Here is a 13,884-nt window from a genome sequence, read left to right on the forward strand (position 1 = left end):
TGGAGCCTTCTAAGTGGCACCCTGACTGTCTGGGAACAATCAGCTATTTATCCTAACCAATATGCATCACATATGATCAACACGTCAAGATATACCACCAAGGACAAACAACACACTCTTCAAATAAAAAGAGAACCTACATATTTGAAACATAACAGACCATCAGACCCTCTATACTCATGGCCCTTCACTCTTGAAGATATTAACACTGCTCTAATGGATATGAAACAAGGCAAGGCTTCAGGTTTCAATGGAATTCATCCTGATTTCCTGTTGAAATCAGGATGAATTCAGGCAAAAAGCTCGACAGTGGTTGGCTTGCTTTTTCTCTGACATCCTCCAGACTGGTAGACTTCCAAAAGAGTTTAAGAGGACAAAAATTATCCCTATCTTAAAACCAGGAAAAACCAACAACAAACCAGAAAACTACCGACCAATTGCCCCTAAGATATTAGAACAAGTCCCAGTGGAAAAGGCTAGATTCAGACATAAACGAAGCTGCTGTGATCAGGTTATGTCACTCACCACACACATAGAGGCAGGCTACCAACAATGCCAGAAAACAGCTGTAGCTTTTGTAGATCTTACTGCAGCTTATGACACAGTCTGCAAGTTGCTCCGTGCAGTCCCTTGCAAAACAATAGCAAAACTAATCGATAACATGCTAAGCAACCGCCTGTTCCAAGTGTGTATGGACGAGAACAAAAGCAAACAAGGAACACTGGATAATGGATTACCACAAGGGTCAGTTCTGGCTCCCCTCCTTTTTAACTTATACATTACAGATATGCCTCATACAGCCTCTAAGAAGTTTTGCTATGCTGATGACATTATTCTAGCCACCAGACACACCAATTTTACTACAATGGAAGATACACTAACAAACGACCTTGCAGTCCTAGATGAATACTTCAGCAAATTGAGATTACGCCCGAATCCTAGCAAAACACAAGTTTCATGCTTCCACCTGAACAATAACCAGGCTAACAAAGAACTCATGGTCTACTTCAACCACAAACTGCTACACTACAACAGATTACCGAAATATCTGGGCATCACTCTAGATAGAACACAATCTTTTAAAACCACATCTCATTAACACAGCATCCAAGCTAAAAACAAGAAACAATATACTGAAAAAAACCATGTGAAACAACTTGGGGTACCTCAGCAACAATGCTTTGCTGCACTGCTCTTGGCCTCGTTTTCTCTACAGCTGAATACTGCTCACCCGTATGGCTGAACAGTGCCCATGTGTATTTGGTTGATGCCCAGTTTAACACCACTATGTGCCTTATTTCTGGAACTGTAAAATCAACCTCAACCTACTGGCTCCCAGTGCTAAGCAACATCCCGCCTCCATACATCCGCAGATCCAACTTTCTTCTACATGAATACAGCAAAATCATGGAAATCCAAAATCTTCCAGTCCATGCATGAAGACATCCCACCCCTAGAAATAAACAGGCTAAAGTCAAGGTACCCTCCAATCTTAACAGCAAAAAATCTTGCAGAGACAAGCTTCGACATGAAGGAGAAGTGGAAAGAGTCCTGGGATAACACTTCAACAGGGATCTTCCATGAATTAGTGGACCCAACACAGATAACTTCGGGTTTTGACCTACCTCGGAAAACTTGGTCTGCCCTTAACCGAATCTGCTCCAACCGTGGCAGATGTGCAGACCCAGGTGCGACTGTGGATCACCCCGCCAGACAATCAATCATATTATAGCAGAATGTGTCCTATATGCATACAGTGGAAACCTGTCAGACTTCATCCATGCTACACCAAGTGCAGTCGACTAGATAATCAACCTAGACATTCAGTTGTAGCCTATTCTTGAGTGTCTCTTTTATGACTGTATTATGTCTTCTTATTGTACATATAGCTATTACTATGTCCATATATATTAAGGATTAATGTAGTGTAACTTTTCATGTGTGAGCCATACGCTAAATAATAATAAATAAATAAATACAGAATTAATTGTTTGATGAGTTACGTATTTGATGCTTATAACATGCCTGAGAGTTGCTCTATGTGATGTTTAAATTTTGATGCTTAGCTTTGAGAGAAAATGAGTTTGATATACAGAATTAATTGTTTGATAATTTACATATTTGATGCTTATAACATGCCAGAGAGTTGCTCTATGTGATGTTTAAATTTTGATGCTTAGCTTTGAGAGAAAATGAGTTATTTGATACATAGAATTAATTGCCTGATGATTTAAGTCTTTAATGTTTATAACATGACTATGAGTTGTCCTATGTGATGTTTTAAATTTGATGTTTAGCCTTGAGAGGAAATGATAGTAACATCATTTAAGTTATACATTGTATTATTGTCTAAGTGTGAATAAATATGTTTGTTTTATTTATAAGAAGTGCCGTCTGATTTTTTTAGCAACTGCACTGTTCCCAAATAAATCCAATCCTGTAAGTGGGAAAGAAATTAAACCTTGGTACGAACTTTATGTCAGGAGTTAGCCACGACTGTAATTAACTGTATAGAGGTGCTTTACTGGAGGTATAATTAATTTCTTATGCCAATTAGAGATTTTTAGTGGTGCAGTCTGGAATAATCAAATAAATTTCTAGAAATCTCAAGTATAAGTTTCATATACTGAAACTAGAGAAAAGGAATTAAGATTAACTGACTAAAGTATAATAAAGTTAACGAATGAAAATACAGAAGACAAGTCTAAAGAAATGGATAGACAGATAAAAGGAAACATAGATATTTTACAGAGGAGTAGAAAACAACAGAAATATTATAAAGACGCAGTAACATTAGAAAAAATATATAAAAAAATAAAGAACCTCAAAATATTACAATGGCACAGTAACATTAGAACATAAGTAAATAATAAATAAAAGATAGAAATTCAAATATATTACAATCTTTCATTACTTCCACCTTCTGTGGAACAGCACCCCCCCCACACACACACACAACATGAAGCATTTCCAAAGGGTTATAATCTCCAACAGCTCATATCAATGGTTCAGTTGATATGAATATCTTCTTGAATATCAACAGTTCAGATGATGTTCAGTTCAACAGGGTCAGTAGTAGTTTACTCTACTACTGACCCTGTCCACACGTGGTTGTTGATCAACAGAAGTTAGTAGGGTGGAGATCAACTTCTGTTGATCTCCACCCTACTAAAAGAGGAGGTGGGGGTCATTTTTTGTGACATTAGGCCAGATGCCTACAAATGAGTCATTGAGTGTTAAAAAGCTAAGTCAAATTCATACAAGTTTGGAATCCACTATAATGATATGCACATTATCTGAAACTAGCAAGTGAACATTTAAGACTCCAAAGTTTGAACATCCCTGCTGAAGACAATCTATTGAAGAAATTAATTACCTACCAATAAATAAAACAAAAAATAAAAGTTTACTTTTAAAATAATTAATCCTTTTAATAAAGACTTAATCCATTTTAATAAGGAACATGTTTACTATTTAAGTGTTTGGCATGTTTAACTTTTGTGTTGATATATATATACATGACAGTTTTGTCAGTACCATGTTTTCAGTGAACAATTAAATTTTATATTCTAGACTCTGTAAAGAACTTTGTCCTTGTTTTTAACATAAAAGCTTATTTACTAAAATCTACTTACATATTTTGTCGCTATGGGGCAGGGTGATGTCATGTTTCTTTTGGTTGTTGAACAGCAGCTCTAGACCACCTCTACAAACCAGCAAACATCCAAAAATAATACTCTTTCAGAAAGCAAGGGTAATTCTATATTTTTAATATTATACTACAATACGAGTTAAATTTACTGATAAAATCAATCTCAAAAAAGCGACAAATTTTTTGGGTTTACAAATCACAACTCTTATTCACAGAACATTATTCAAAAGATTTTATGAATTAATTACAACTGATAATGAACACAGCATATCAGAGCAACACTAGTTTCAAGTATGTAACATTTGGAAACCATTTGAAAGTTTAAAATAGTTTTCAACATTGAAGAAAACTTCATTTCTTGTAATTTTTTCTTTTGAGGTACAAATAACAAAGAAAAAAGGAAACCAAGCATCATTTATTAATTACTACAAAGATTTCACGTTTCATAACATTTTTGGCACCTTTTATTATGCATTAATTAGTATTGCTATTTGAAATACGATACTAATGCAAAATTTACCTATTGATGCAAATTGTTGAGGTATCTAACTGAATATCTTAACTTGCTGGGTTATAATTATGAGAATACTCTAAAACTACAACCTGGCAACCAACTAGACCACAGTAGGAATTCTAAGAAATTCTAAATTTCATTAATTGAAATTTGTAAAATATTTATCTATTTAATGAAGGTTCTCTACAGAAAGTGACAGGTGCCCTTTAGTTAAAGACTGGGTTACAATCCCATTTAGGATGTAAGGAATATTTATACAAGCTTTTCAAACTGAAAGAAAATTAGCTAGTCTTGTTTATCTTCCCATAAACTGTCCCTACCCATCCCCTAGCAAAAAAACAAAACATCTTTTTAAAGAAATTTACATCTTCATTCTAACTAGGAAATATCGCAAACTAAAATGAAAATAGCTTTCTCAGGTTCAGCAATTATGTTTCATAAGCACACATTCACATCTGGATGATATTCACCTTTGTAGAAAAGGTACATTGCCATTAAATCCAAGGCACAGTAATCTCTCAATCATCCCAACTTCAATGGGGGTTTGATGTGTTAACTACCTTCAGTTAACTAATTCTTTAATTATCTAACAAGCAAATTGATTTTCTGTAGTTGGATGATTAAGTGATTACCATATTTAAAGTGAGAGATAGGCCTTCTCACCTAAATAACAGCAGATTTGATGTTTCATGAATAAACTAAATAATAATGCTAGAGAGTGTGCTATTAGAATGACTAAATTCTGGTTTTTTTTTTTTAAGAGAGGACTGTATCTAATAAATGAAAACTTAAACAGAATATTAACTTGTCCCAGTGAACTAAATGTCCATATTGTAATTTAGCAATTGCATATCTTTAAGGATGAGAATTTCTTCTCCTCTAGAGAAAGCAAACAGCACTTAGGTGGAATCCTTCACAGGAAAAAGTGTGAAATCAAAATGAATGAAGAAACACTAGGTTTCTAGCCAAAGCTGAGAAAAGAGAAAAAAAAAACAGATGTGATGTACAAAAGAGAAACATATATAAGGTGAGAGAGAGAATAAAGAGAAAACAATGATGATTCTATAATAAGAGAACTTAAGGAAATCCTGACTGAATCTTGTTTTCATGGTGTAAAAATTAATAATATCAATGTCAGATGCAAAAAGGTAAGGTGAAAAATATGATATGAGAATTGTTGGAAGCAAAAATGGAAAGAGAGAATCTGCTGCTACACTATGACATAGGTATGATGGGCAATGACTGCAAATAAATTGATGCATTGGCTATGCAGAAGGGATTGAGTAAAGTTTTATGCTTTTGGATTGAATCTCATGGACAGGACTTATACAATTTTGGATGGATTGCACGCAAATGGATCTGGTGTTCTGAGAAAGTACTGCTTGCTGAAGGTGTGGAAGTTCAAAATGTAAGCACCTAAAAGGTGAATAAGTACGAGAAGAATGAAAGAATGCAGGGTCGAGTCTTTCAAGCGACAAAACTGAATGGGGTAGTCAATACATGGTGTAAAGATAGTTGAGGAACAAAGAGATTACCACAGTTTCCAAAAGTCTAAGAGGGAAAAGATATTGGCACTGGTTGTGCAACTTCACTGAAAGTTATAGTCATTAATGAGAGTTGGCTGGCAGTAGATGATGTAACAACAGAAACAGAATGTGAGAGGTGTAGTATTTTCAAGGACAGAACAAAACAGGATGATAGCACATGAATCACAGCCATGGAACAGAAAATCATCAAGATGACAGATGTAGAAAACCGTTAATGTGAAGCAATCTGGTGTTAGATAGAAAGCAGCAGGTACAATGAAAGATGCAGAAGAAATGCACTAGCATATTAGCAAAATTAGTGCTCAAGTAATTATTACAGCGGAGTTCAACTGTGGGGACATTGACTGAAAGCAAGAAAATTAAATTTACTCACCTACTGAGAGATAATTACTTGAAAAGGCATGTAATGGAGAGAACTCAGGGATTTGAAAGTACTGGAGTTAGTTCACAGGATCAGAAGACTCAATAACCAAAGTAGCCACACCACCTCTGAACAGGGAGATTGACCATGCATACTTGATTTTGAAAGTTGCAAAATGTACAATTTTCAGTTCATGCATGTGTGTGCACGCACACGCTCAAGGGTTGAAGCTGTATGGTCTCCTGATCATACAGCTTCAACCCTTGAGCGTTGTTTTCAAGTAGAGTAATGTGGGCAAATATGAGAATGGGGAAATGGACAATGAGATTTATTTGTGCCTATGGTCCCACAGAAGGTTCTACTAAGGTAGAAGTCGAGGAATTTTTTGAGGCTTTAGAAAAAGCAACTGACACAATGAAAAAGGAAAAGTTGGTCCTTGTTGGGGATCTGAATAGCAGAGTAAGAAATGATTGTCAGACATACAAAAATATTTTGGGAAAATTTGGAGAAAAGAGCAAAGCTAATAATAATGGCAAATACATGTTGGATTTCTGCTCAGGACATGGACTGGTTATTACTAACACCATGTTCCAACATAAAAATGTGCACAAATTCACATGGAGAGAAGAGGCCAGGAATAAGAAAAGTCTCATTGACTATGTTATTGTCGATAGTGATGTTTTCTCCCTGGTGCAGGACACCAGAGTGTACAGAGGATTTGAAATTGGAAGTGATCACTATTTAGTCTTGAGCAGGATAAAATTGAATTTCATATTGAAAAGAATAACATGTAAGAAAGTTTTAAAGCGAATAAAAGTTGAGCAGCTCAAATGTGAACTGCAGACTAACATACACAAAGGTTATTGAAGAAAAAATGAAAGAGTTTGAGAACAGGAACCAAACCTTGGAGATTCAGTGGCAAGCCTTGAAGAAAACCCTGATTGATTCAGGCATGCGGTGAGGTTGTCTGCAAGAATAGAAAAATCAGGACTCTATGGTGGACACAGGAAGTTAAAGAGGCAGTGAAGGAAAAGAAAAATCATAGCTTTTGATCTTAGAGAATACAGAGACAAATGTAAGAAAGCGAAACATTGTGTAAAACTAGCTAAACAAAAGTCATGGGAGGACTTTGGCGAGAACATAGAAAATAAATATCAAGAAGGAGGTAGGATATTCTGGAGGTTGTTGAAGAAGCTTAGAAATGGAGGAAAGAGTGCTGTAAAAGGAGTTAGAGATGATAAAGGTGACATGAAAACAGGAGAAAAAGACATCCTTGAAGTATGGAGTAATTACTTCAAAAAATTGCTAAATGAAACAAGCAGTGATAGCACAGTGGTAAAAAACACTCAACAGGCATACAGTCAGGAATACATATCCATACTTGAAGTAGAAAAAGCCATCAAAGGCTTGAAATGTGGAAAGGCAGCAGAAGTAGATGATATTCAACCCGAAATGCTGAAGTATAGTGGTATAAAAGTCTTATAGTGGCTGCACTGCATAGTTCAAAAAGCCTGGACAGAGGGACGAATTCCCGATGACTGGAGTAGAGCTCTAATAGTGCCCATATATAAAAAGGGAAATAAAACCGAATGTCAGAACTACAGAGGTATTTTCCTACTGAGTGTCCCTGGCAAGATCTATGCAAGCATACTTGAGAAACAGTTGAGAAGAATTGTGGAAGAAAAGCTTGGTGAAGAACAAGCTGGAATCAGGCCAAATAGAGACTGTCTGGATCAGATCTTCACTTTACGACAAATAGTTGAGAAAGCATGGGAATATAACAAAGATCTGTATTTAAGTTTTGTCGATCTGGAAAAGGCATATGACAAGGTGCCAAGAGAGAAGCTATTCAATATGCTACAGTTACATGGTGTCAATGGGGCATTATATCAAGCAATACTTAGTCCGTTTTTGAGTTGAAAATCGGCAGTTAGAATTGAAGGATGTACAGGAAGCTGGTTTAATGTTAAATCTGGTGTGAAACAAGGATGTACATTATCCCCTCTGTTATACATTATCTATATGGATCACATTATGAAGGAAAGTGGTATTAAACATGATATCAGAATTGGAGATGTTAATGTCAGCTCTTTGCTTTATGCGGACGATGTTATACTTCTGAATAAATCAGCTACAAGTTTGCAAGATTCCTAACTAAATTGAATAACTGTTGTAATAGATATGGTATGAAGGTCAGCATTAAAAAGACAAAGACAATGAAAATAGGTAGAATTGTTGAAAATGTCAACTGTGTTGTGAACTGGGAACCTTGGGAAAAGTAAAAGATTTCGGCTACTTAGGCACGATTTTTACTAAAGATGGTAAATTAAATATGGAAATAGACAACAGAATCAACAAAGCTGGTATGGCAGGAAGTCAATTGAATAAATTCATATGGAATAAGAGAGAAATTAGTCGGAACACTAAATTAGCTGTATATAAGACAGTGTTCAAACCTGTTTTAACTTATGGATCTGAGAGCTGGGTCAGTAGTAAAACACTTGACCAAAGACTAGTGACCACAGATATGAGAGTCCTGAGAAAGATTGGACGCGTGAACAGATGTCATCAATGGCAATATCATATTAAAAATGAGGATATTAGGAAACAACTTGACATTGTCGGCATCCAGGAATGGGTTAGCAGAGCTAATCTCAGGTGGTATGGTCACTTAAACAGAATGGGAGAGGAAAGATTAACAAAACAAGTGTTCTCTGCCAGGTTGGCAGGAAAACGACCCAGAGGAAGACCAAGATATAGGTGGATTGATACGGTACAGTGTGCCTTAGACGATAGAAATATAAGATCTGATAATGATAATATTGGAGTCTTGACAAGTAATAGACTGATTTGGAGGAAAATTGTATAGGAAGTTAGTAATGATGTAAATTTTTCATGTAGTACTATCATATCCTGTACACCCCTTGAGGGTACATGTCAGGAATTTTATGATGATGACTTTTGATATCAGACTTAGTACCACTTTCCTTCATAAAGTGATCCATGTAAATAATAACAGTGTAGATAATGTGCACCCTTGTTGCACAGCTGATTTAACATCAAATTTTTTTATGGCTAATTATTTTTAACTATACCTCCTTCAATTCTAACTGCCGCTGACTTACAGCTTAAATAGAGACTATGTATAATGCCCCATTTATACTATATAACTGTAGTGTTTTGAAGAGCATTTCTCTTGGCACCTTGTCGTATGCCTTTTCCAAATCTACAAAAACCTAAATACAAATTCTTGTTATATTACCAGGTTTTTTTAACCATTTGTCTTGAAGTTAAAATCTTATATTTGGCATGAATCCAACCAAGCTTCCCTTCAACAATTCTTCTTAGCTGTTTCTCAAGTATACTGGCATAAATTTTACCAGGAACCCTCAGTAGGGAAATATCTCTATAATTTTCACATTCAGCTTTATTTCCCTTTTTACAGATGGACACTTATGAGAGCTTACTCCAATCATCCAGAATTGAACCCTCTGACTAGGCCTTCTTAATTATGCAGCGTAGCCACCTTATACCTCCATATTTGAGCATTTTTGGTCAGATTTCATCTACTCTAGCTGTCTTTCCACATTTCAGGTTTTTGATGGCTTTTCTACTTTAAGTATGGATATGTACAGCAATCCCTCGATTAATGTGTCTCCTATTAGTGCATCATTTTTTTTCTATACCCAAATGCAATTAATGCACCTCTAAAATTAGATTTATATAGGCACACTAATCTAATTTTAGAGGTGCATTAATTGCATTTGGGTATAGAAAAAAAAATGATGCACTAATAGGAGACATCTTAAAAATATGTTACAGATTTTAAAAATTTTCTATCTATACATTTTTTATGGCTAATTATTTTAAAAAATCACTTACCAGGATGAAATAATTTAGTTACTGATTTAAAACATTTTACAGTTATTTTTAATGGCATACAGTACTGTACTGCTCTTTCCATGTACACTATGTTCCAAATTTACTGCCAAAATTTTTTCATCTGCTAATTACATAGCATTTTGCTGATCACATCTCGTGCCTTCTTTGCAATTGTTTTCCTTACTTTTTTATTTTAAAGTATTTTCCCAAACTTCAATCATGAGTAAAAGAATTAGTGAGCAAAAAAAAAAGTGGAGAATGAAATAATCTTGATTTTAAAGTTCTTCTTATTTTAGACAACACACCTGATCACCTTAATCTCTCTTGATTCATTGTGTGAGAACATTAAAGTGATATTTTTACTGCCAAATACAATTTCTCTCATTCAACCTATGGACCAAAGGATTATTGCAACCTTTAAGGTATACTGCCTGAGAATAACATTTAAACAGGCAATAGGAGCAACATCTGGAGAGAATTTTATGACATGAATAAAATTCTAGAAGAAATTTAATGTTAAATCTGCTATTGAAAATATTCATCAATCTTGGAATAAAATTACTGCTGGCAATATGCAAATCGTTTGGAAGCATTTTGCAAATGATTTTAGAGCCTTTATCAAATGAAATGGATAATGTTTTTGAGGAAATTGTTAACATCGGGCATGAACTTGGTTTTGATGAGAGCAACAATGATAACGTTCAAGAGTTAATTAAATCTCATTCTGAGGAATTGAGTGATTCTGACCTAAATTTAGATGCACAGTGGGAAGATCCGGAAGAATATGAAGAAAATTTAACCACTGACAGTCAGCCAAAAGAGATGTCACAGAAATTTTCATACAATCGAAGTTTTTAAGCAGCAATGCTTAGAGGCCGACCCTGATGAAGAGAGAAGCAGTAAAATTGCAGAAGAGTAGAAAAGGCAATAGGGCCATACCATCAGTTGTATGATAAAAAAAAAAAAAACAGAATGCCTGTCAAACTATGTTAGCTCAATTCTTTGTTAAGAAGTAGAATAATAAATTTATATTCTGAATATGTTTTATTGTCTTTCAGCTTCATAGTTTTTCTTTAACTAGGCCCTGAGATGTACCCTAATTCTTATATTAAAAAAAAAGTAAGGGTCAAAAAAGAAATTTGAGAAGCAAATTATATTTTTTCCCATAGGTTAATATATTTGATTAGTGCATTTTCGATTAATATGTCCAATATAAAGAACACATTAGGCTCATTAATCAAGGGATTGCTGTATTCCTAACTGCATTCATGTTGGGGATTTTCTATCACTGTGTTTACACTGCTTGTTTCATTTAGCAATCTTTTAAATTAATTACTCCAGACATTTAGAATATCTTAATCTTCAGTTTTCATGTCAACCTCTATCATCTCTGATTCCTTTTACAGTATCTTTTCTCCATTTTTAAGTGTTTTTCAATAGTCTCCAGAACATTTTGCCACCTTCCTCTTACATTTTTGTTTGTATTCTCTAAGGGCACAAAACCTTGCCATGGAGTTCTCAATTTTCTATCCTTGTAGATTACCTCACTCTGGCTGAAATAGTTTCTTCAGGGTTTGCTACAATCTCCAATGTTTGGTTTTTGTTTTCAAAATTTTTCATTTTTTCCCACTTGATTAATAGTTATGTATTTGAGTCTACAGTACACCTCCAATAGCTGCTCAACTTTGATTTGTTTTAAAACTTTCTTATATGTCCTTTTCAAAATGAAATTCAGTTTTATCCTGCTCAAAACAAAATGGTGATCACTTCTAATTTAAAATCCTCTGTGTACTCTTTATGTCCTGAATCAGTGGGAAAAAAGCTCTATCATCACTAATGAAGAAGTCAATGAAATTTTTCTTTTCCTTACATCTTCCTTCCATGTGAATTTGTGCAAATTTTTATATTGGAACATGGCATTAGTACTGTAATAACTAGCCCATGCACTGTGCAAAATTCTAGAAGGTAATTTCCATTATTATCACTAGCTTTTTTCTTGCCTCCAAATTTTCCCACCAAACATTTATGTCCAGCAATAATTTCCTACTCTGTTTAGATCTCCAATAAGGACCAGCTTTTCTTTTCTTTTTTTTGTTGTGTCGGCTGCCTTCTCTAATGCTTCAAAAAATTCCTTCATTTCTTCCTTAGTACAAACTGTTATTGCCTGAATATACCATTTTGTATTTGTTTTTTTAGAAAGATCTTGCCTTTCAGTAACACCGATTATGTCAATCTGGTACTTATCCAGTTCTTCTGCTAGTTCCATTTCTTTTCCATTAATGCTTATGTTGATAGCACCAATCCCGAACTCTGCTGATGTTGCATTGGGATGTGTTCTGGGATTCATTACGGTAGCTGACTTTGTGCTTTTCTCCCTGGTTTCCTGATGAAAAAAATGGAGACCTTGTTTAACCAGACAATGTCCCAGCTTGCATGAAATTCTGTCCTATTGTACCATCATTTTGCATTATGGTTTAAACCAATAAAAATGCAACTTGGTCGGCAAAATCCCAAATTGTCATCCTCATTTGTTTAGTATCCAGGTAAATACCTAACAGGATGCACTATGAGAAGATGAGATTGGACTAACAATGGGGGCCTTGTTTAACTGGGCGTCGCCCCAGCCGGCATGAAATTTTGTCATTTTGTACCATCATTTTTTATTTTGGTTTAACCAATAAGAATACAATTTGGTTGGCTAAATCCCAAATTGCCAGCCCATCCTCGTTCATTCAGTATCCAGGTAGATACCCAACAGGGTGCACCACGAGAAGGTGAGGATTGGACATTAGGTCAGAAGCCCTGGTCAGTTCTCCGCATTCCTTTAAAGGCTATGTGGAGGTCTCCTCTCAGTTATACAGCTTTGACCCTTAAGTTTGTGAGCACCATGTGCAGAAATATGATGATGATGAATAACAGCAATAGCATACTGATCAACATCACAAGAATACAATTTTCTTCTTCTTTGTATGAATGATTTAGAACAAGCTTCAACCACTACTTTTATTTTAAAATAGCAAAATATCAGTAGACATACGGAGTGAAGGAGAAAAAGCAAACTACTGATTCTTTTAATATTCTTTATGTGTAGTTAAGAAATGAACAAGCATTTCATGAAATTCTGAAGATGATGAACACCAGTTTTAACGGAATATATATATATAACTTTATTAATATGTTTTATTCAGTATTCTGCCATTCATGTTCATAAAATCATCTCCATGTCAATGAAATTATCAGGAGCGAAGGAGATGAATTTCCAAATATTTGGTCATCATGCAGTTATAGCTGCTGCAACTACATGATGCATAGTTCAGGACCTCATCATATGCCTACAGGAAGAATGATCCAAAATTCACATTAATTGCTATTGTAAGTGTGTGGAAAGTATGTCCCATATGATTGCTGCAGTCACAGCATAAGGAGGTCCTACATCTTATTAAGGTGAGTATCATGTATGTTTGTTCATCATACGTTGATACCCATTGACTTCTTTCCAAGCAGCATATATGTCTGTTAAAATAAGCACTGTTCAATAGTAAAATTTCTTATTACATAAAGATGTATGTAAGGAAGTGAATTTCAAAGAGTGAATACTGGAAAATTAAACTGTAAATATAATTGTTCACAATATACGAGGACTGTTTGAAAAGTTTGGTAAAAAATAAGTTAAACACATTTTTTTTGGAAAAAATCACCTTTATTTCTCAACATAGTTTCCATCGAAGTCTACACATTTGGTCCAGCAAGTTTCCAATTTTTTCATCCCATATAAAAAGTAGGATTTGTCAAATTGTGCAAAATAGTCAGAGAGACTTGATGACATCCTCGTTAAAAGAAAATTTTTCCCACTGAGCCAAATTTTTAAGTATGGGAACAAGAAGAAGTCCAATGGGGCCAAGTACGGAGAATACGGTGGATGTTGAAC

At 34.9% G+C, this 13,884-nt stretch overlaps 1 protein-coding gene across 4 annotated transcripts in view; it reads right to left on the reverse strand.

The window, feature by feature from the left end:
* Positions 1-13,884, reverse strand: part of Prp3 (pre-mRNA processing factor 3) — a 152,023-nt gene that overhangs the window by 126,344 nt on the left and 11,795 nt on the right. Inside the window, exon 3 of one of the 4 annotated variants that reach the window (XM_090396685.1) lies at positions 3,636-3,706. The exons of the other annotated variants lie outside the window; for them this stretch is intronic. The gene's annotated coding sequence lies outside the window, so the exon portion shown is untranslated. The remainder of the gene's footprint in view (positions 1-3,635; positions 3,707-13,884) is intronic. 4 annotated transcript variants of the gene reach the window in all.

The sequence above is a fragment of the Typopeltis vanoorti genome, chromosome 8 (genome assembly GCF_054136105.1).
Source record: "Typopeltis vanoorti isolate ZY-2024b chromosome 8, IOZ_Tvanoo_1.0, whole genome shotgun sequence".
Lineage (NCBI taxonomy): Eukaryota > Metazoa > Arthropoda > Arachnida > Uropygi > Thelyphonidae > Typopeltis > Typopeltis vanoorti.